The 26,274-nt window shown below is 30.6% G+C and overlaps 1 long non-coding RNA gene across 1 annotated transcript; it reads right to left on the bottom strand.

Moving 5' to 3' along the window:
- Nucleotides 1-666: 666 nt before the first annotated feature.
- On the bottom strand, nucleotides 667-14,464 carry LOC142333406 (uncharacterized). The gene is made up of 3 exons (XR_012758593.1): nucleotides 14,371-14,464; nucleotides 5,757-5,827; nucleotides 667-1,173 (listed from the first exon to the last, which is right to left on the bottom strand). It is a non-coding gene; the product is annotated as an uncharacterized LOC142333406 (long non-coding RNA).
- Nucleotides 14,465-26,274: the final 11,810 nt, after the last annotated feature.

The following is a 26,274-nucleotide window of genomic DNA, read 5'->3' as shown; positions in this document are numbered from 1 at the left end:
TGATAAATGAAGCTATGAAGTTTGTTTGGATTCAGTTCACCAGACAATTTTCTCATGTTTGTTCCACATACAGCCAACAGCTATATGTGGAATTTAATCTGTGGAGGCTCAATCTGACTTTTGTAAAAGTTACTTTGAAGAAAATTTAGAAAGTCTGATCTTAAATGTTACACCCAAATGTGATATTAATAAATAAATAAATATATTTATATATTATATAATTGATTAATGTGTATATATACATACATCAATTTTAATCATAAGATTGGAATACGTTTTCATTCTCTTGACTGAACAAAATATTTGTTCTGAAAGTTTTAAAATATTTTAATTTTATTAACAAACAATTTTTAAAAAATGAAATGTAGAAAGCTTAAAATTAATGTGTAAAGGTAAACAAAGAAGAATTTATTAAATAAAAAATATCATTAAAGATGGGCATGGACCCAAAAACATTTTTATATATGTGTTATTTTATATATATGAGTTAAGAAATGAACTGCATGTAATCCAAAATTTACAATTTACAAATAAAGTAATAACAATGAAAAATACAGTAGGATGCCAATTTTCCAGATGTTTAACTAACTGGACTACTTAAATCCAAACTAGGCAATTTAAAAAAAAAACCAATACATTATTTGAAAAAATAAATCTTTGCTTCAATGTAAATTATTTTTATTGATATTTATTTTACTGAGTTTTTCAATTGACGTTTTTGTATTCATTTAGCAAAAACATATAGATACCAGCCTCTGTAAAACTAATTATAAAAGCAAATTTCTACACATTGTACCGTATTACTATATCTCTTTTTTCTTACATTGTACATATGTTCCAAATTTCTTCTTAATTTTACAGAAATACATTTACTTTTTTATTTTTTTTACTTAGTGTCTTACCTATTAAACATTAAAATGATATCTGCAGTATATATGATGAAACTTTTTTAAATTGTCCTTTACAATTATCCAAATTTGGCCTTGCAAAGGTCCATCTGAATAATTGGTGTTCCACTGTATGTAAAATCTAATACCCTTATACCACTTTATTTTCATCTTTTCAATTTTCTGATTTAACTAAGTCAGTCTCTTCAATTGCTAACGGATCTTTTTCAATATCACCATTACTAATATCAAGCACTTCCTCTTCCAGTTGTAGTAAATTTACTTGCTGTAATAAAAAGCAAAACATGAATGTTATAAAGTAAATATGTTTATGATTTTTTGTAAAATTTATTAAATAAAAATAAATTGTATCTCTAATTTACTTACTATTATTATTCGGTGACTTTAATATGCCAAGTTTTGCTAAACGTTATCAAAAAATGCTGCTACTCATCTTACTGACATTAGTGTTAATATTGCTTATGGTGAAATTTTTCATTTATCACATCACAAACATCATCACAGATAACGTTATCTAAGATTTTGAATTCTATCTTATTTCTCATAAATACTTACCAAATTATAAAAAAACTCATTTTGTAATATACAGCATTTACTTAATGAGAGTTTGATTGTAAATAATAATTATTTTTTATATCGCCACATAAGCATGAAGCTCATGTGTGAAACATAGAAACGGAATTTTACAGGATATGAAAAATATCTCACCTGACTGAGATTTGATATTGATCATGATATAGAAATCTTTGCTTAGGAATTGCAACTATGTATTAATAAATAATATTGTTGATAGTCACATGACTATCAAAATATTGATAGTCATGACTATTCAATATTTTTAGTCACATGACTATAATATTTTTGGTACATACCAAAAATATTCATAAAAATATGTAATTTTCAAAGCGGTGATTTATTATCTCTAGTGAACTTATTATCACAATTTTTAATAAGAAAAACTTCCATAGGTTTCAAAAACAATATGGATCTACTTATTATCAAAAATTATTTAAGAACAAAGTATATTCTTAGTCATAAAGATTTATTATACTATTATATAAAAAGGAAGACGGTTTTTGTTTGTTCGAGATACACAAAAAAAACCACTCGATCAATGAAACCAGATTTTTACCCACATTTCTCAGCATAACTAAGAAGATTTTAGATATTATACCAATCTCAAAAAAAATATATATATATATGAGTATATAAGTATATGATTTGCCGGTTAAAACACAAACTCTAATGAATTGAATTAGAGTTTGAATTTAATTAAACTGTGTGTTTCTATCACTGTGTGAGTTGGGTTTGAACTGAATTATTCGTATCATTCAACTAAATAATATTACAAAAATAATAAGAATAATATTAAATAAATTAAAAAAATTTCTGTTTAACAATAATAATGGGCTTTCCGTGGGGACTGCGTGTGAGGCAAGAGTGGTGAGATATATGAGCGCACCTCGTGGGAGGCTAGACCAATCATTACCATCAACTGGTAACAAATGGGATGTCCCTGGGGTACTGTTTTGGGAGGGCAGAGTTGTGTTCTTATAATATGTCTGCAAACAATCATTTGATTTTCAAATGGGGTATTTGTTAGAAGGTTAAAGGCTAACTTTTGCATGCACAAAGTACACTCAAAATCTAACAGAACACAATTATTTAGAAATGTATATATATATAAATTTTTTGTTTTAAACAATTCTTTTAAGAATTATACTCCTCTGCACTATATATAAATATATTTATTTTATTAGATTAACCAAAGTACAGAATAAATAAAGTAGAATAACTTACCTTATTCCACTATATATGCAAATATTCACCTCAAATATTACAAACTTCGTAAAATATAATAACATATCATTGCATTTATTTATTTTATTTCAAATTTAAAACCTTTAATCCTTTTATTTTTATTTTAAACTTATTCGGTTAAATTAAAAATTAAACAAAATTTAAAATATGAAAAATTAAAATTAACATTTAAACATTTTAACATATCTAAAAATATGACATCAAGGCATAAAATCAAATTAAAATTAAAAAAAAATAATTTTAAGTAAAGCAGTTAATTATGCATGTTGTCCATTTAACTGAACTTACTTCACCAACTACTTTACTAATTACTACTTTCTTTAATTTTTAATTTAACTGAATAAGTTTAAAAAAAAGATTAAAGGTTTTAAATTTTAAATAAAATAAATAAATGCATGATATGTTATATTTTACGAAGTTTGTAATGTAATTTGAGATGAATATATAATGCAGTTGTAGTATAATAAGTTAATTCATCCTACTTTATTTATTCTGTACTTTGGTTGATTAAATAAATAAAAAATAATATATATATATATTATTGTCTGTTTGTTAATGCATCATGCAAGAACCAGAGAACCAACTGACCAATTACTTTTAAATTTGCAGGAAGGTTATCTCAGAGAAGGTTTTAAGCCATCAACAGAGGCCCTAACTCCTTTGAAGATTAAGATATTAAAAATATTCATTATTTCTTCGCCCCCAAGGTGGGTGAACTTGTAAATTAAACATATTCATTGAGGAAAAAATAGATTAATCCTTTTACCTTACAAGAATATGGGAATTTTACACAGAAGTTAAAAAAACTTTTAAATTACTATTTTTGAATATATACTTTTTATAACATTACAATACTATACAAATATAAAACCTTCTACACTATCATACTTTTGAAATTGCACTATCGATAACTAAAAACGAACGTTTACACTGATAACATTTTGCATCAGGTGTTTCTCAGTATGATTACTTTAGCGTTGCTGCATTAGCTCTGCAGGGCACTAACTTCAAATATATTTTGTAATAATATGGTAAATATCATAGTTAACTTTTCCTAATGTAAATACATAATTAATTTCATTTCATTAATAAAATTATGTCACAACTGTCTTTAATCTGTATCAGGTCAAGTTTTAATTACTAATCTGATAAATATTCAAATATGACAAGGGAATACAATTAACAACCGATTACCCAGAGTTTATTAAAATGAGAACAAGTTAAACTTAAACAACTTATCGACAAGTTAAAATACATGTATTTCAGATATCACTGAAGTTTAAAAACAACACTTTTGCCCTCACTCTTTTCCTGTGATAGGAGTCCCATAGCAACACAGTATCTTTGATATCAAAGTTTGTTGTCTACTGTAGCAATCCAGTCATCTAGCCGCTTTGCGCAAAGTGTGAGTTTTACACAGTTAATAAATTAGGATGTAGTAACAATAGTAGTGAAAGAGGGTTGACTAAATGCGTCTTTATAGCAGCGGAATCTGCACATTCATTACCCAGAATCCCCTCATGGCTAGAGATCCAACAGAAACTCACTTGTGTGTCGTGATGGTTCAACTCAGCGATTGCATTGTAAATTTCGATGACGATAGGATGTCTGCTTTGTCTACGAAATTCCGGCCACCCGAAGGGCTTGTACCCAATAGTTGAAGACGATTCCACAACGTGATTTCTCCAGAAAGTTTGACAGGCTCTACTGGCATTGCAACGAGTATAACTAGAGAAGGGTTCTGTGTACATGGCTGATGTTAGTTGCTCTTTTTCTTGGATATATTACCGATAATGAGCATGATAAGGGACAGGATTTACAGCCTCCTGTTCAAATAGGTAAAAGACCTTGAATATCTGTTGCCAAAAAAAAGAGACAAAAGATTGGGTTTAGAATGGTTGACATACGATGTTACCACAAAGCTTTGTAATGCTCAAATATTTACTGGAACTCCAGGAATAAACTTTCCAATTGATGACCCTAACAATATATTATTCAATGTATTCATTATTTAGATTTTTTACGAATAAATTAGTTGATATTCTATGAAGCAGACTAATCTTCATGTCAAAAATTTCTTTAAAAAAAATACTAAACCGGTTTTTGAGGTTTCACCTGTGGAAAAAGACTGATAATTATAAGATGCTCTTGTTTGCAGCTGTATATATGCTATCAGAAATTGTTTGGAAGCCAAAAATTCAAATTTATAACACAAATCCCTTTTTACAACTCTTGGATTTGAAAAAAAATTATCCCGTAAGAGCCAAACTTCTGTCACATTTCCTCCACCTTACTGATGATAATAATACTTAACCATCTCCAAAAAATAAAACCTGTTATCTTGTTAACAGATTCAGAGAAGTATATACACATGAAAAAATTTAGCGATTGATTAAAGTTTACTGGAAAGGTAGGCTGAACTAGTTTAGTAAAATAAAAACGGCACCCTTTGGCATTAAGACGTATGCTAATTCAATCAGAAACTGGTTATATACAAAACTTGATAGTTTATGTAGGTGCATTATATGGTTAGAACTATAAATTTCTTTATAAAAATTTGGATATATGAATATAATTGTTAATAATCTAATATATAAAGAACATTATAAAAAAGTTTATTATAGGTTTTAAATTTTTATATAATTCAACTACCATTTCATACACATAATCATTTTGATTTACATTAAACATAAACTTCTTTTTAAAAGAGGATTTCTTTCGTTTTCTAAAATTTTCTTTCTGATATACCAATTCAAAAGCAATATTATGCAATATATTTGACGCTGTGTTTTTATATTGAAAATTATGTATAGTAAACTTGGACAATTTTTCCATGTTCAATATAATTTATATTTAGTTTTATTTTTACATTTAAGTTTATAATCAATAACATTTACAGTTTCATGTAATTTTGAATATAACAATGTAAGATATTCAGATATATTGTATGTAGAATCATCATATTTTTCTAAAATATCTGCAATCTGTAAACATGAGATCATTTTAATATATAATTATGGTACTCACGTATTAACACCACCGCAGCTACAGCTTTATTTAAAAACAAAGTAGTCAATCAGATTTCGGTGGAAAATGGGCTGAAACAGATTCAAAACAGAATATAAATGGTTATTTATATTTATTTATTTTATAAATATAATTTAACCAAACTTAACCTACGCTCGCTAACCTTGACTTAATTAACACCGTAATTTTTTTAATAAATTCAGTAATTACTATTATTTATTATTTAAATAATCAAATTGCAATAATTACTGAATTTATTAAATAAATACTCCAAAAATTACAGTGTTAATTAGTCAAGGTTAGCGAGCGTAGATTAAGTTTGATTAAATTATATTTATAAAATAAATATTTATTTATGTTAAACTCTATTTTCGGCCCATTTTCCACCGAAATCCGATTGACTACTTTGTTTTTAAATAAAGCTATAGCTGTGGTGGTGTTAATACTAAGTACCTATAATTACTGTTGTAATAAGTAAATTACAAAATCATTTTTGAACTATAAATGAGGTTTATAAATAATTTATGTTTTACATACAGTTGAAATTACAATAAAATAGTTCATATTAAGCAATGAATGGTAATAAATATTTGTTGCATATATCATGACATGAATGGAACTACAACACTGATCTCAGCCGGAATTCCGGCTGCTGTGGAAATGTCTAAAGTCACTGGTCAAAGTGTGAAATCATAAGAGGAATGTAATAAGAGAATGTCTTATGAATGTCATAAAAGGTTTGTGATAATTTAATACTATCAATAGCTTCCTGGATATCCCCAAGTTTTATATTAAATGTAATAAAATTTAATTGATTTTTCATCAAAAATTTTAAGTTATATCAAGATGCATATATCTGAGTGTAACACTCGGTTACAAGCAAAATTAAAAGAACTTGAAAATATCGAGGATTAATTACATCAAATCGAAAAAGAAAACAACTGTGCATGAAAATTCAAATCATATGTTTGAAAATGATAGATTAAACAATAAAGCAGAGACATAAAACTATGGCAGTACCATTTACACACGATAATGAAGATAATTGTATTGTAATTATAGATACAACCGGATGATTCGTATATTATTCTATGATTCTTTTAAATTAAAAAAAAGATCCCGATTATGAAATCCTATATCGAAAAGTAAAAGAGCCAAACAGTATTAAATTTTTCAATTATGCATGCCATGATCTTAAATTTAAAAGGAAAGGCAATCATTTTGATACAGCAATCGACATTGATAGTTTAAAACAAGAATTAGATGATTTAATATATTATTATTTTTAGAAGGGGAATGTCCATTAAAGCTGATTTCATTCAAAAGAATTAATTGAGTTTTATAATAGAAAAGCCGCAATCAGGATTCTGCAATCGATTTCAGTATTCAGAAACTTTGGCTACTCAGAATTCCGATGAGTCAAACACTATATATGAAGTTAGTCTAAAATGTAATAAAAATCAATTAGATTTACTAATTTCTGGTACATATAAAAGTTAGATGTTATATGAAAAAAACGTTTAATAAGTTGTAAATCACAGCAACAGTAAAAGAAGAATGTTAAGGTGAGTCAATCTAAAGAACTATTATTACATTAAATCTCATCGGCCCTTTTTTTAATGCGACAAAGTTATATCATGATGAAGGGAAACAGTTTGATAATTTGTTACAAAAAAAAACAATCTAAAGAATTAAATGAATCCTGGATCGGCTTTTTATGAGATTACGGGTGATAATAAAATAAAACTATTACAATTACTACTGGTACACGTATGTTTATAAAATATTATTATTACTCGATATTGCTTCATGGTTATCAAAAGAGTTTTATGATAAATGTTATGATATGAAAGATTATTTCATCAAAGACTTTCATATCAAAACGATAATATTCAGCTGCATTCAAAGTTGTAATATATAGAAAATAATAGACTTGGAGATGAGAATTTAAAACGCAAGTTACAAATTAACGAAATGGTAATGTAAAAATCCATGCCCACACCATATTTGTCATCACACATTTCCCACATGATGAAAGTGATAATTGTCTTGTAATTTTAAATAAACAACAAGCTAATGATGAGTATAAATATTATGCTATTCACTTTTGCTACACTGAACACGTTCACATTCAACGTCGGGTTCAATATAGCATTATAGAGTTTGTTCAGCATTTACTGTTTTTTTCCGGTTTTATGTGAAATTATTTTAGCCTTGCAAATCTGAAGGAACATATACTATAAAGAAGATTATTTGAAAAACTGATAATGAAATAGGTTTGAGGTAAACTGACATTAGCGAATTCTACTCGCGCAAGTATCTCGGGAACGGTTGGACCTAGATGCATGAAACTAGGACCTATTGTTCTGGAAAGTATTCTTTTAAACCGTTAAGGTTTTCAAAATCGCATCAAAGATTGTGTAGGACGCACCCTTTTCAAGATACGCCCTTTTTTAGAAATCATTATTTAATATAATAAATATCAATTTTTTATGTATAATATACATAAGATAATGTCATTAGCTATATCAACAATAAAAAAATGAACATTCCACAACCTTTATCACATATCATCCCGCTTTCGCTTAAAGTAATGATGACCGATTTTTTCAAAACATAGTAATAAATTTAAAAGTGATCAGAACAGTTAACCTGTTGATTGCTAGATAATAAAAACATATTTTTATTTTATTTCATCATCAAATACAAAAAATATTGGAAGAAAAAGCATATCTTGAGAATGGTTGGACCTAGACGCATGAAACTAGCAGCTATTTTTCCAGGAAGTTGGAAAGTACCCATTCAGTTAACCCATTCAAAATCGTGTTAGAATTGGCCTAGGACACACCATTTTCGAGATAAGGAACTAACAATGATTTTGAAGTTTAAACTGACATTATAGACAAAACGTGAATATTGCCCCTATTGTTTTAAATCTTGGACTAGTAAAAGCGAAACTAAAGAAAAGCTAGCAAAACATATTTAAGATTGTAAACAAGGAAAGGTTCAGAGAATTAGAATGCCAAATGAATGGATTGGCAAAGGAGAGAATCATAGACGAGGTAATATAGTATCGTTTAAAGACGATTCTTCAACATTACGCGTGCCTTTTGTTATATATGCAGATTTCGTATAGTTTATCATTCCAAATCAAATTGCAAACTCTGAACCAGACACTAGTAATACTACAAAAACACACACTCATAAACCATCTGGATATTGTTATGATTTTGAATTACACAGAACTACTATAGATGATGATAAAAGGTAGTTCAAAAAAAAAATTTGAAAAACATAGTAAATGTATTATATGTGGAGATGAGATTGATGGGAATCGTGTAAGACATCTTTCTCACACAAGTGATAAATTTATTGGCCCTGCGCATGAAAATTGTAAACACGTAACATTTATTCCAATTGTATTTCATAATTTATGTGGATACGATTCACATCATATTGTATTGGGGATGGATGAATTGACAGATAAATTTGAAATTTCTTGTATTGCAAACAACAGTGAAAAACTCGAATCAATTAACACTCAAGAATGAAATATCATCTTGATTTATAGATTCCTATCAATTTCTATCTTACAGCTTAGATGATTTGGTGTATAGTTTACTTGATTGTGATGGTTCATTTAAAAAGAAGTTGTTTAAAACAACATACTCTCAATTTGAAAAAGTATACAAAGTAATTGTGATGAAAATAATAAAGAAAAAGATTTGTTTTATATGTTAATCCGACAAAAAGGTGTTTATCCCTATACATATATTACATCAGCTCTGTTTTCAATGAAACACAATTACAACCCACCGAGGCTTTTTATGATGATTTAAAGAGAGAAAATATCTCTGAATCCGATTATAAACACGCGCAAAATGTTTGGAATAGTTTTAAAATTAACACGCTTGGTGAATACCATGATTTCTATATGAAATTGGACGTTATGCTGTTGGTTGTGTATTTGAAAATTTTTGTAATCAAATGACTGACATAAACAGTTTGAATCCTTGTCCACATTTATCATGGTTTGCAGCACTCAAGGCTACGAAAGTACAATTGGAACTTGTTACAGACCCGGATATGTATTTGTTTTTTGAAAAAGGCATTCGTGGCGGGGTGTTGATGATTCCCAACCGTTATGCCTTGGCAAATGATCCAAATGAAGATAATTATGATGAAAATAAACCGATGAAATCTATTAAATATTATGATGTCGGATCTCTTTATGGTCGTTGTATGATGGAACCATTGCCTGTAGATGGATTCAGTTGGTGTGACGAAAATGAACTCGAATATTTGTTCACAAATGTTTAAGATTTGAAAGATGAAGAGGAAAGAGTGAAATAGTTACAGCGCAATGTTCAGATACAAAAAAAAAAATGAAATGGAAAAATAGCAGGGATTTCATCAAAACACAGACAAAACAGAAGAAAGTGAAGGCCACAGTGAAACCCAAGGTGGTTATAAACAACAGTGCAAAAGCATTTATACATTAATAGGTTTGAAAAGTTCCCGAACTAAATTTCTGTAGTCGATACAAGTAGCGCCACCTCTCAGACAACCAAGGAACTATGTAGCACAATGTGTGACGAATGTGTGTATAAAATTTCATCACATTTTGTCACTCCAGTAACTAGACATATTCGGCCACATTCATTGTGTTTATGTGATCTTGTGCGAGCACGATATATGTAACAGAGAAGCATGATAAAATTTTATATTCGACTTCAAAAATCGTTCAATGAAATTTATTTTATGATACAGCAAGCATTTGGTGATGAAGCCGGATCTTGTACTACAACATACACATGGTGGAAAAAGTTTAAAGATGATGAACGAAGCGGGAGGCCATCACAGCTGTTCATGACGAAAACATTACGAAAGTGCATGCACTCCTGCTGGAAAAACCTCATCTCTTTTTCTACCTCAAAAAAAAATGAACAGAAAAAAATAACCATAAACAGAAAAAATGAACTGCTGAAAATGTGCTCTCGTTTTGTTCCACATTTCTTAACCAAAAAATAAAGATAGATGAATCTTTCTTGCGCTTAAGACTTCATTGAAACTGCCGATAGTGACCCAAATTTTTTACAAATTGTAACTGGAGATGAAAGCTGATGCTTCTTGTATGAACCACAAACAAAGCAGCATCATCTGCTGCTTGGCTGAGTCCTAAAGCACAAAAACCGGCGAAAGTCAGGCAGCAAAAATCAAGAGTAAAAACAATGTTGATTGCATTCTTTGACTTAAGGGTCTGATTCATGAATTATGAATTTGTTGTAAATGGTTAAACTGTGAATTCTAAACTCTGTTTGGAAGTAATGAAACCCCTGATCTGCTGCAGTCATCGAATGTGGCCTGAGTACCAGGATCCAGGCAGTTGGAATCTCTTGAAACGATAATGTCCCGGCACACATGGCAACAGTTTTAACATGTTATTACGCTGCAAATAAAATCACTGTCTTATCACCACCTATTCACCCGACTTGGCTGCACCAGACTATTAAATGTTCCTGAAACTCAAGTTGAAGAAGAAAGACCGCTTTTCGACGACATTCCAGCCACCCAATGGGCTTGCACTGAGCAGTTGGAGGGCATCCCCCAAGTGATTTCTCCAGAGCGTTTTGACAGGCTCTACCGGCACTGGAACAGGTGTATAAATAGAGAAGGGTTGTATGTAAAGGGCAATGTGAGTAAATTCGTTTATCTTTAAATCATATTTTTATTAAATTTAGTTCGGAAACTTTTCAGACATTTGTCTGACCAAATGAGCTCATATTCCAACAGCCTTCGACATTCAATCAAGTGATATTAAAAAATCATTTTTTAAATACTGTTTGAAGTTCAATTGCCAGCGCTTGGTTTTCGTACAACCTTGTTATTGAACAACAGAAACTTCCAATGAGAACCAAAATATTTAGGGAAGAATTGACTTTACATTTTTTTTTACAAATTTTTAACAATGATATGCAAATTTAAGTCAGTCAAGATTGAGCTACAAAAGAGACTGCAACAGTCTCTATATATAGGCTTATCAACACTGAAGGTAAGAAGTCATCAAAACAGCAAGACAGAGCTGCAGTGGCTACTAAAAAATAAAGATGCAGACAGAAGACAGAGAAACCTCAGCAAAAACTATCAAAAGGGTAATGACAAAATGTTATGTGTTTGAAGCTTTATTTTATCTTAATTGCTTCAGCTGTTAACTAATTTTGTTATCTCATAAAACTTTTGATTGAAACGTTGTTGATCATGATTTTGTGTAAACAAATCTGTATTGAATTATTTATAACAAAATTCATAATTAAATGATAGATATAATGAAATGTTATTGTTTTCTGTAAATAGTTTTTTATAACATAGTATGATGTAAGTAATAATAGCAGTAGTAGTTAAGAGATGTACATAGGTAGTTTCCTTAAGGGTTATAAATATAACTTTTTTTTTTTTTATATATAAGAATACTTTGTAAATAATATTAAAATTTATCAAGTGATCCCTGTAAGGATTACATGGATCTCACAATCAAAAATTAAAGAAATAGTTTTTTGTAACCGATCTCAGATTTTTTTTAGCGAGTTTTACCAAATATAGTAGGTGAGCAGGCAATTTTCGGTAAACACATTAGATGGAAAATTGACGTGGGGGTTTTTCCTTTATACTGTTGTAAATATAAGTTTACGGTTATCAAGCGATGGGGTGTTTTTTTTCAACATCTAGTTGGAAATTATGGAATATTCACAGACATCAGAAGAAAACAAAATTGAAAAACTTATGGGCATATTATTGTGCAGACATGTTTAGAGCAACATATTTTTGTTCAAGTTGTTAATAGAACCTTTGAAAAGTCTGAGACTGGAAGTGTTGATTATCAGAAGAAACTGGTGAATGGATCATAGCAAATAGAAAAAAGAAAAATAGTCAAGAAAGAATTATTCTTTCTCTAGATAGAAATTTTGTATTGGGTAGTTACATCCTACTGCCCACAAAGTATGGTTGAAATTAAAATAAATCTGACACTCCTCTTGCAAAGTACAGTGAACTTCAAATGAAATGATACTCCTAGGCAAAACAATATATGAGAATGGCGTGCGCAAGGCTTTAATAAACATTGCCTCATGTGTTTTACCCCATTTACATCACATAGCATGACTTGCCAACAGAAGACACGGTCTGAATTGCAAAACTACTTTTAAATACGAGTTGGGATTATGATACGAAACATCTTTAACTCGAGGTTGATTGTCAGTCAACCCAGGAAGCATGCTTCTAGATCAAACTTTAGCAAAAGGGAGTCATGCTAAGGCTAATCACAACGGCAAGAAATGTTTTTGTTGTAGAAAATTAGGTCATCTCTCTAAAAATTGTTAAGTGGGACTTATTTGTTGTAAAAGCAAATTATATGGCATAAATCAAATGAATGTCCATCTAATAAACCAACACTTTGCTATAGTTGAATCAGGCTTGGAAAAATTAATGCAAGTGTTAACATTTTATGACGGTATCTTATACTCCACAACATAGCTGAGAAAGAAAACAATCATTTGTGAGGTGGCAAGATCCTGGTTGCATTCTGCACTCAACTTACCCAAATTGCTTAGGGGTGAAGTAATGAAGCAGTCCTTTCTGCTACATATACAATAAATAGAACAGCACTGACAAAAATGAAAGGAAATGCCTCTGTTGAGTTGTTTCTGAAAAGGGAAGGGAATATCAACTACCTCAGAATTTTTTGAACTGAATGTTTTGCTTGGATTCTAGACAAAAAAAGAAGAAAATTTGATGTAAAATCATTAAAGGTTAGATATGCAGACTGCATTTATGGAGTTTATTTTCTAGACAAGTAAAAAGTTGTTACTTTTTACGCTCTGACCTCAGAGTGACTTAAGATTCAGAGGTTAAATTTGGTTAATTTATATCTATAATTATAAACAGCAAACTTTTGGGTTATAGTTAATATCATCCAATATAACCATTATATTACCATTGTTATTTATTTATTTTATAAATATAATTCAACGAAACTTAACCTACGCAAGCTTTTCTTTCTTTTTTTTCCTGTTTAGCCAACGGTAACTACCGTTTAGGTAATACTTCAGAGGATGATGTGTATGAGTGTAGTCTTGTACATTCTCAGTCAGACCATACCTGAGAATTGTGGTTAATTGAAAACCAACTACCAAAGAACACCGGTATCCACGATCTAGTATTCAAGTCCGTGTAAAAATAGCTGGCTTTACTAGAACTTGAACGCTGGAACTCTCGACTTCCAAATCAGCTGATTTGGGAAGACGCGTTCAATAGACCAACCCGGTGGGTTAACCTACGCAAGCTAACCTTGCCTTACACCACGTGCGTAATAACGTATACGATACAAAAGTTAAGGTGGAACAAACTGCTTAATTGCCTAAATTACTAATTACAAAACGACTAATAATAATATGCCCACGATATAATAATTTTTTAATGTGCTGCTTAAATAAACGATTTTACATCGAACTTAAATAAATTTTCATCGCAAGTTAAAGCTACACTATCAGTTCATAAACACAAAAAATTCAAACTTAAATTATATTAATTTATGTTAGAATGGTATAAAATTACTTACTTGGTCAACAAAAGTGAACACAAATAAATAATACTGATATTACAATACAAATTTCACTTTAACAACGCTTATAAACAAATGATCCCAATCTACTAAACAGTGACGCCAACACATGTATTTGTATATTTCAATACAAACGATATCTGGTTATAATGATGAAAATAAATAAATATATATATATACACAAACACACACATATGATATTGCACAACAGACTTAATAAATAATTTTTCATTCACGTAACCGTTAAATAAGTTTAATAAAATAAAAATTTACTTAAATTTTCAGAATACATTCGGGTTATAATAAGAAATGTACAAATGTAACATTGATCTCAAATTTGTTTCAAACATTAACTTCAATGTTTGCCATTTTATGCTTTGTCTCACCGCGTGTTAAACGTTGATGGCAATGCAAAGTCTCTATCAAATACAGTAGTCCTCGCAATGAAAATTATACAACTGGTGCAGTTGCAGCAGCCGCCAATGTGATCTCTTTTGTCTCATATTTGTTGTGCAAGACAAAGAATGAAAAATTTTGCAGACGGTTTCTTTAAACCGTTGTCATGAATGGTAAGGAATTTTAATATAATGCAGCAAATGAATTGTTGGAGTTTACGAACTGCTCAGTAAGCTGCTGCTTTGAAACATGTCCATTGTTGGACTATGGTGTAGCAGTCATGAAATCAAAAGAAGTCACTAGTAGTGGCATTGAAAAAAAGTTCAAAAAAGAAGTTACTAGTAGCAACTTCTTTTTCGAACTCGACATCGCAAATCAGCTAATTTTGAAGTCAAGAGTTCTAAGGTTCAAATCCTAGTAAAGGGAGTTACTGTTATACAGATTTGAATACTAGATTGTGGATACTGGTGTTCTTTGGTGGTCGGGTTTTGAGTTAACCACACACTTCAGGAACGGTCGACCTGAGACTGTACAAGACTACACATCACTTAACATTCATATATATCATCCTCATTCATTCTCTGATGTAATAATTAATGGTGGTTCCGGAGGCTAGAAAGAAAAAGAAAAAGTCATGAGCTTCAAATCAGAAGGCATTAACAAAAAGTAATTGAGGACATTTATATACACACTGTGAAGGATGCAGAACTTTAAGTTTTTTTATTTGTATTATTTAAAAATGCATCGATAAAGTAACATTAGTTCTTCAAAAGTTTTTTTAATTGCATTTAAAATACTGTAAGAGATGCAAGATACTGTACTCTATCTATACTATTATAAAAAAGATGAAGGGGTTTTTTTTTGTTCGGGATACTACTCAAAGTAACTACTCAATCAGTTACGACCAAATTTTTTTATCCATGTTTCTTGGCATAACCGAGAAGGTTTTTAGATGTATTTCATCTCGAAAAAAAATTATATGTATAGTAGTGGAGATTTGCTGAGCGAAGCACGCACTTTAATGAACTGAATTAATTAACTGTGAACTGCGAGTGTCTATCACTGTGTGAACTCTTTTTTCCTGTTTAGCCTCCGGTAACTACCATTTAGATAATTCTTCAGAGGATGATATGTATGAGTGTAAATGAAGTGTAGTCTTGTACATTCTCAGTTCGACCATTCCTGAGATGTGTGGTAAATTGAAACCCAACCACCAAAGAACACCGGTATCCACGATCTAATATTCAAATCCGTGTAAAAATAACTGGCTTTACTAGGACTTGAACGCTGTAACTCTCGACTTCCAAATCAGCTGATTTGTGAAGACGCGTTAACCACTAGACCAACCCGGTGGGTATCACTCTGTGGACTGGGTTTGAACTGAATGATTCGAATCAATCAAATGAATAATATAAAAAAATAATAGAATTAACTCCACATTAAATAAATTTTTTTAACAATAATGGGATTCCCGTTGGGGCTGTGTGTGAGGCTAGAGTGGTGAGGTGCACAAGCTCCTCACAGGATGCTAGACCAATCATCACCATCAACTGGTAAAACGGGATGCCACTGTGCCGCTTTTTTGGAAGGTACAATAAGTGCTCTACAGTCATCCGATTTTCAAAATTCAAACAGGGTATTTTTTAGAAAGTTGAAGGCTAGCTTTTGCATGCATCCGGTACACTCTCGATCTAACAGATCACGGTTATTCGGAAATTTATATATATATATAAAAGTTTGTATGTTTGTTTATTATCACATCATGCAAGAACCAACCGACCGATTACTTTAGACAAAAAAACGTTTGCTCTACCGATTTTCTTGATATCTGCCAAGCCTTTAGATTAAGTGTGGCACACCGACTCTTTTAAAATTAGTCAGCATGTACCTTTTCAGTTCTTTTTTAAGTAACTGATATTTCAATGTTATATTCCAGACTGAACTAAAGTGATCGGTCGGTTGGTTCTCGTATAATGCTGTTGCAAACAGACAGATTCACAAACAATCGCATTTATCTATTAGATGAACCTTCAACACATTTAATAAAATAAAGCAAAACAAAAATATTATTGGCGTAGTTTTATAATAAGTAGACCGATTAGATTACATTTTTAAAAACAGTATACGCATATGCTGGCAAAAGATACATCTACCATTGGCTGTACGTATTTATGTATATATTTTATTTTTCCTATTACTTTTTCAACTCGTGCACATTTCGTACTATTTGTGTTCATTTCTTTTTAAGATACTTTGTATTTTTGAATAATTACTCAATTATTGTAATTAAACAAAAAAATAAGCTTGGCGCGGAGAAACTAATCTTTGCACTAATATTAACGAGCGAAATGTGGTATATTTCGCCGCGACGAAGAGTTCGCCTCAGTTTTCTGACGAGTAGTTCACCGTTGCGCGAGTCACAAGGAGTACGCCGATGGCTTGGCGAAGATTCTGAACGATCTCCCGGGCATCAAGAATGCTGGTTGCTAACGAAGTCTTCCGCCTGGGGTTCACCACTCGCTGGCCCCAGTGTCGCACATTTCATTGATGCCAGGAACCTCTACAAGCTTAACAAGGCAGAACCGCCACCTTTCTCTTCTTAACTGGGGGAAAGTTACATCGACGTCACCTTGGTGACGGGGGGTCTGCTTAGGTGTACAAGTAGTTGGACTGTCTGGCCCAAGGCCAGGTTAGTGATCAAACGTTTATAACCTAAGGAGCCTGGATCGGGGCAGGCTGCGGCTTGTCTTTTTTTTAAATAGAAAATATAAATTTTTTTTACTATCATTAAATTACAAAGAACTCATTCTTTTATTGCAACCAGTGTAGCACTATTTTTAATGCTGTAATAACTTGTGATTTTTTCCAAGTGTTTATTTAATGTCTCATTTTCACATCATTGAAAACCTTTAATAATATTACAGAGGTCCTTAATTAATACTTTGACTTCTCTTTGTTAGATTAATAAATTTAATTTCTCTTTTAGTGGATTTGATTTTTGTTTACTTGAATATATCTCAGACCAACTTACTTATATTACCGGCTTATAGATGACTTGATTATATTTTTTTTAGAAAACTTTCATTTTTGTTGAATAATAAACCTGTTGAATAATTTGTTCTGTTGAATAATCTGTTTGTTGAATAATTTACCTTTGTTGAATAATAAATACTTCATCAAATTGGGTAACTTATCAAAATAAATAATTACTTTGATAAATACAATTTTAAGCCCAAAAATCAACAGGGCTTAATGAAATCCATACTTAAAAAAATCATTTTTTTTTAACTTTAATTTCATGATCAAAAATCTAATTGTATTAATGTAAATGAAATGCAAATTTAAAAAAAAAAGAGGTTATAAAAAATTTTTCAGACTTCATCTTTCTTAAGCTGTGGCTGTTTTTAAAAATGTCACATGAGGTAGCTGTTCAGCAAAGAGGTCAATGAATTTACAATTTTTTTTTGTGATTATATTGCATAATTTTAATAATCAAAAATGTCATTTGGTTAACCAGCCATTAGTCAGGTTGTGAGAAAAAACCTCACCTTTTTATACGCCATTTCTGCTCTACTGGGAAAAGGATGAAACCGTCCTACGAATTTCTCCAAAATTATAAGAGCTGTAGTCGTGGCAGTTAGTTGATGCTCATTCTTAAAACATTACTAAACTAGCAAGAGTAGTAGCAAAAGACAACAAAATAACTATGGAGTGCTGGAAACACTTTTGTCTGGATTCAATGATGCATGAAATCATAAATTTTACAAACCAGAAATTGGACTAAAATGAATATAAAATATTCAAGAGGTGTACAGGACTGTTATTTAACTAATGAAACAGAATTAGCTGTATCTTTAGGGTTAATGTATATCATTGGAGTTAAAAAAAGAATCGCATTGAATTAAATGATCTTTGAGCTGTAGATGTAACAGCAACTGAAATATTTACTGCCACTATGTTCCAGTGAAGATTTCGTTTGCTACCGCAAGCACTGAGATTTAATGATTACTCTATACACGTTGAATGAAAAAAGATTGATAATTTAGCCCCTATTCGTAATATTTTTGATGGATTTGTAAAAACATGTAGTGAAAGATACAGTGTAGGAAAAAGTGTCACGGTTGACGTGATGATGCAGGTCTTCAGAGGATGCTGTAAATTTAGTGTATATGAAGAGTAAACTGTGTCGATACAGAATAAAATCTATGCTACCGTAGACTGAAGAACCATCTAGACAAATACATGGAGATATACAGGTCAACAACTTAAAGACAGCCCCCTTTATCCGTATCAAATGTAGTCAAACTCTGTGTCAGTGAAATAGATGGTACAGGAAGAAATGCGACTATGGATAATTTTTTCACCTCTACACCTATAATAAACGATCTCTATACCAATCACGGATTTACGATAATTGGGATTCTCTGCAAAGATAAACGGGAAATTCCAGGAGAGCTTCTCAACGTTTCAAAAAATCCCAGATGTTCATCTATATTTGCTTTATCAAATCCCCCAAATTATTGTTCTATAGTTTCTTGCATTCTGTATAAGAAAGAAAAGAAACTTGTTCTTGTACTTCCTATTCTCCATGGTATGAAAGTAGTGGACATGCTCTGAAACCCGAAATTATAACTTATTGTAATGTTACTAAAGGTGGATCACCGATCGTCTAAAAACTGAATATTGTGTATCATGAATCAGTCGGTTGTCGGTTGAAATGGCCGTTTACTATTTTTAATGGTATGCTAAATGTCAGTGCTATCAATGCTCTGATTATTTTCAAAACATACATGTGAATATAAGAAGAAAAAATGATTTTGATGGACCTTGGAAAAGAGTTAGTGAAAAATCAACTGCTGAAAAGAGTACAAATCAAAACACTGACTATTCCCGCAAAACAAAAAATTACATTGTAGACTTTGCCTACAATGTTTAAGATTAGCCTGCTGAACCTAACGATCAAAAGCCTCCAAAGTGCAAGTACTGCCCTAAAAGAAAGAACAGGTACACTAACAAGTGCAGAGCCCCTATTTATAAGGAGCCAGTATCTAGGGCAGTCTTTGTCTGCTGTGAATGTGTCAACAAAGACAGTGACTGAATTAAAACAATTTATAAGAAATTATGTTAATTTTTTTAAATATAAAGCAAAGCAAATTGTTTTATCTTTGTAATATGCAAACAATAAGTAAATACTGATTACATGTAACTTCTATCATACTATTTTTACATAGCCCAATTTTTGTTTACCAGTGATGTTTCATTTGTCTATCTTATTCGAAATTATATCTTGCAAGAACTAAACATATCTGGGACAAAATAAATCATTTTTTTTTTAATGTCAAATACAAGAAAAGTTCTCTACACCTGACTAATGTCGTGTTAAGCGGGGGGAACCTAATCAGACCCAAATTTTTCTACGCTCTCTTCGGATATTGTGTCAAATTTGCTTCCGGTATTAAGTCACCCAAATCAATAAAAACATTATTTTCATGATTAATAATCATTAACCCCTTACCAGTTTTTGAAGAGATAATTTGTCATTAACTACCTTAATAAAAATTGCCCTTGAAGAAATAACTCATCATCCACTTTTTTGCTAGTAATTGCAAGTAATTTGTTATTATGAACTGATCTGCTTTATTCTTGATGAGTTACTGCAATGTGTGAGTCTAGTTCCATATTTATTCTAATTTAACACTGAAGCACTAGTAGCATATTGATTCTCTATTCTATCCTTCATAACAGCTGATACCGTGCATTTGTTTTCATTGTTCCTGAGTTGAGTTGATGTTCGTTTTATTATTTCTTTGTGTTATTTGTTTTCTTTTATTGCGCTCTCTAATATATTTTCTGAAAAATCTCTAATATATATGTAAAAGTGGAGATTTGCCGGTTGAAGCACAAACTTCAATGAACTGAATTAATGAATTGTGAACTACCAGTCTCTATCACTTTTTGATCTGGAACTGAACTGAATTATTCGAATCGATCAAAGGAATAATATTACAAACATAATAGAATTAAATTTACGTTAAATAAAATACGAGGGTAAATCAAATATATACAGGATTTTTGTTCCAGAGGATCTACGGTTAGTAGGACTGGGCCTGTGCTTCCAGTATGCTTGGGTGGAGTCATTATGAGTGGGGAGAGCCAGCCATTCCACACTTCCAACCAATTCGTCAGTAACGCTCACAATATAGCAGCAATAGGTGCACCCTTCCACCGTGCAATGTATAATTATAAAATTTCTTGCTCATGAAGTTTAAGCGTTGGAAATTTTTCATATATTGACTGCACAGTTCAGGGACCAAAAATTGTCAAGGACTCGTGTGTTTGCCTGGCATAAAGAGTTCAAGGAAGAACGAAAACAAGTGGAAAATCAGGAACACGATCACCGTCTTCGGACCAGCATTACAGACAAAAACACTTGTGCGATTTAAGGCATTCTTGAAGATGATCAGGTTGAGAGTATCTGAAATTGCAGAACAGGTTGGAATAAGTTATGATGATGATGAATCATCACCATTAACTGGTAACAAACGGCGTGCTGTTTTGGTAAGTGAAATGGCGTGCTTCTTTAATATCTCTGGAAAGTCATCAGATTTTCAAAATTCAAACATGGACTTTGTTAGTATGTTGAAGGCTAACTTTTTACATGCATCAGGGTACACTGTCAATCTAACAAATTGACATGATTATTCGGAAATGTGTATATATATATATATATATATATACATATAAAGTTTGTTTGTTTGTTATTGCATCAGGTGAGAACCAACTAAAAGAATTGCCCCAGAGTTGGCTCTGGATTCGCCTGGGCTGACCTGAGTCCAGAGGGTCCAGCTTCTGGCTAGACGGCCAGCTAGTACTTTATAAAATAAATAGCAACAAAATGTATTTCTGTATATTACTGAACTCTTATCTGTCTATATATATAATATGAGAGAGATCTTTGACAACAATTTTGGCTGAAGGGAAGTTATGTCTAAACATCCATTTTTAAAAAGAAAATAATCTATCTCCAACTTTTTATTTATTCTTTTGAAGTATTTGACTGTACAGATTATAAACTGCTAATATTTCATTGATATTATATAAATTGGTGTCATTACTGAACATTAATATTAATCATTTTCCAGCAATTTTAATTCCACTATTATTCTATCACAAAATAACATTAATGTACCTATCCGTAAACATATAATCAGAGAGACCTAAAACAACAATTTTTATATTGTATTATTTTTAATTATAAAGTAAATAGCAACCAAGTATTTCAGCTTATAACTCATATCTACTTATCCATATACATAATATGACAGAAATCTACAACCAACCCGTTTTACAAAAAATCAAACTGCTTTTTTCATTTATTATTTTGGTTAGATTGCATTAAAGTAATACATTAGATTGTACAGATTATAAAAATCTAAAAAATAAAATCACAAGAAGAAATCTTACTTACAAACATGCACGGCCCTGTCAGACAACAATGTAATAAAAAAAACAAAACAGAAACATCAATCGTAAAAGAAAAGCTGTTAAAAACTTAACATTGTCCTGAAAAAGTATTAAGTATTTCTGTATTAACAGAGGCCATTTGATTTTCACTAGTTTCTGGTTTTTCAAATTTTATTATTGTGTTTAGTTTAATTATTGTTTTTTTTATAAATAAATTGTATCAAATTTGTATATATAACACAGACCTGAAAAATTTGGGATGTAGAGGAATGTTTTTTAACTACTGACAGACAATTAATTCCTAAGTATTTTTTTAACACTGAATCCAAAAATAATCTTCATTTTTTCTATCATGTCAGAATTTTTCACAAATCGCAAATTTCAAAATTTGTAAAAAGTTGAAAATGTGATACTATAAAAATAGACATAAAACATTATTTTTTTATTAAAAAATAAAAAAAAACATATTCATTTTTTTGGCCTTTACTATGCATTCTTATAGCTAAACAGATTAGTGGTCTGAAGAGAATGGTTGGGGGGGGGGGGTTGGGTTGAAGATGACAAGACAGTGGAAGAAGAGCTTGGTCAACAGGTTGCGATAACACTTAACAAGATGTAATACTTTATTGGCAGCTATCCGCCACTGCAGTTTTTGTCAGTGGAAAATATGTTTCCAGACCATAAGCAAACTTTCCGTTTTCTAAATGGCTTCAAGAGGCTGCAGATTCTTTTCGTTACACTTGTGATGAGTTAATGGTGAAAAGGCAAAAAAAAAAAATAACAAGATTCGATTGACAAGTGTACCTGTCATATTTCAGGTGAAAATAGGAGATCAAGGCAAAACTTGGGCATCCCAATAAGTTTGCTGCACATGTGTTAAAGGACTTAGATGATGGTCAAAGGGAACAAGAAGCGTACAGACTTGGAGTTTTAATGGAGTCACAAAATTACACCGACGATTGTTACTTTTGTTTGAACTGGTGTTCACGGTTTCAATTTAAAGAATAAAAATGAATCGTTTATCCAAATATGCCATACGCTTTATGTCTGGTTCCACATGGTCCAGACATACCAGTGCCAATTCTATCAGAAAATTTAACTGAAACAGATGGTTCCACAAGCGATTTAAATGAAGATAATGTCAAGGTGTATGAACCTGGAGATAGCTATGCACCAGAGTTTTATTCACAGTCTGAACTAAATGATTTGGTTCGAGAATTACATCTGATCAAAGAAAATTCAGAATTGCTTGGTTTGAAGATTAAAGTGAAGAACCTACTAGCAGCTGGCACTTTACTTTCCTGGTTCAGGTATAGAGAAAAGGATTTTCTTACACATTTTTAAGAAGGAGGAATTAGTCTTCTGCACCGTGTTGTTCACTTCCTAAATTCACATGTGAACTATTTTCCTGAAAATCTGGGTGCCGTTTGTGAAGAGACGGGTGAGAAATTTCATCAGGACATGAAAGAAATGGAAAGGACATATCAAGGAAAATGGATTACTATAATGATGGCAGACTACTTCCCGGCTGTTACACCAAGATGAACCCTATAGAGAACATAGAAGGAAAAGCGCAAAGCAGAGTATAAGCCGTCCAAAGAAACTTCAACACTTGGAATAAAAGTTACATACTTCATCATGAAAGGTAGGTGAAGAGGGGGAGTGGTTTCCTAAGGCACTACATACCTCATAAAAATTAACCACTATAATAGAAATTAGGCTTATTTTATGGCAATTTTCATTAGAAATTTAGGGGTCAATGACCCCACCTGCCCCCCTCTTAAGACCACTCAACTGTTTAGCTCTAAGAATGCATAATATAAGCCAAACAAGCATATAAAATATAATATTACATATATTACATTAATTTATTATTAAAAAAAAATTGTCTACTTTATTGTATCACATTTTTGTAATTTTTAATCTTTTTGATAATATTGAAATTTGCAATCCTGACATGATGAAACAAAAATGAAGGTTATTTTCTATTCAGCGTTAAAAATTCATAATCAATTATCAAAAACTAAAAAACACATCGATCGCGGGTTTATGTAATTAGACAAGGTTAACGAGCTAGGCAATGGTAATACGATACAAAGTTCGGTATTCTGAATCGTCAGTTACATTTCCTCATCCAACCTAAACTCAATTAAACCAAGGTATTTACTGTGTAACAGAAAGAAGCAAAAATCCACAAATAAAAAAGCAAGTGGACCCCCCTTATGTTAAAAGAAAAGTACCTAATATTGTAAATTGTATACCTACACTGATAGCAACAATTTTGAAATATTATTTTGTGCTTTAAAAATTAACAGATTTCTGCTGAAAAAAACCCAAAGTAAATTAGATAAAAAGCAATTAAAAAGGATCTCTAAGAAGAAGGATTGTAAAAATGTTTATAAACAGGATTCCCACTGAATTTTAAGGTTTGTTTTCCCTGACTTATTATACTGACCTTGATAAAAATTTCCTGACTCTCATAATGGTATGCTATCACAGTTTACTCTGAAAAAAAAAATAAACATTTTATTTTTTTGCAGCCTCTACCATCCCTATAGCTGCCCAACTCGTACCTTTCATTATTTATTATTACATTCATTCTTAAAGTTTATTTTTTATTGATTTTTTTACAATATACATTTAAAATTAGACCATTTTTTGTGATAAATTGTTTCAGTAAATTAGACTGAAGTACAAAAAAAAATTTAACAAGTTTCTTGCATAAAAATGATCACGGTAACTAAAAGTAACATAGATAAGAAATAAAAACTAACTAAAGACATTTTTAGAAATAATTGGCTTCTTCATAAGATTGCTAAACTTTTTCACAAAAACTAGCCTACATTATTTTGCCAAGTAAAAAGAAAACAATATTTAATAACTTGGTTTGCATAAAAATTCTAAAATAAACAGATTTCAATTTAACAAAAAATATATGTATGATCACAACTTATTTTGTACAGAAAACAAACGTTACTAATATTTACTTGAAAAATATTTTGTCATTATTAGTCCAGTGTATTTGCAGAATGCCATCAAAGTACAGTACAGGAACATGATTGATGACAGCATTTAATAGCTCTAAGCTGGAATTTTGACACTATACAACTATCAGGAAAAGTAAAAGTTGCACCAATATCTTCACGTAAACTTAAGTATAACTTATTTTGTACAATATTGAGAACGCACATAATCTCTGCCTTAGAAACATCATTACAACAAAAAGAAGTAATTTTTTAAAGTATAACTCTCATTAAAGATTTTTGACAAATGTTACAAACAAATTTTTTCTTTGGTGTGTAAATTAATATGCTTCTTTAAATTCGAAAGATGATTAAAAGCCTTTTGGCAGAATTTTCAAACATAATTTCTTTCTTTTGTATTAATATTAATATGTGTCTTTAAAGTAAAAGGTTGACTGAAAACATTTTGGCAGAAGTTACAAACACAATTTTTCTCTTTTGTATTAATATTTAAATGTAATTTTAAATTAGAACTTTGATTAAAAGTCTTCTGACAAAAGTTGCAAACATAATTTTTCTCTTTTGTATGAATATTAATATGTGTCTTTAAAAGTGTTTTTATGATTAAATGACTTCTGACAAAAGTTACAAATATAATTTTTCTCTTCTCTTCAACAGTCTATTGCAAAACTGTCAACTATCCACTGTTCTTTTTTATTAGTATCGTAGAATATGAATAAAAAAATAAGTATATTATTTCCAATAAATAGAAAGATAATCATGGAACTTATGCAATGTTATCCAACCTAATGTTTTTTTATCGTATACGTCATTACTGTTAAATGTTTTGAGTATTTAAATTATAAATTCAGTAATTATTGCAATTATTTATTATTTAAATCAAAACATTTATGTTAATTGGTCGAGGTTAGCGAGCTTAGGTTAATTTATATATCTATAACTATAAACAGCAAACCTTTGGATTATTGTCAATATCACCCGTATAACCATTATATTATAACTATAATTTAACGAATTAACCTACGCTCGCTAACTTAGACTAATTAACACAGTAATG

Source organism: Lycorma delicatula, chromosome 12, assembly GCF_047948215.1.
Source record: "Lycorma delicatula isolate Av1 chromosome 12, ASM4794821v1, whole genome shotgun sequence".
In the NCBI taxonomy this organism is placed as follows: domain Eukaryota; kingdom Metazoa; phylum Arthropoda; class Insecta; order Hemiptera; family Fulgoridae; genus Lycorma; species Lycorma delicatula.
Note: the sequence above shows the minus strand (reverse complement) of the source record. Positions and strands in the feature narration are given on the sequence as shown.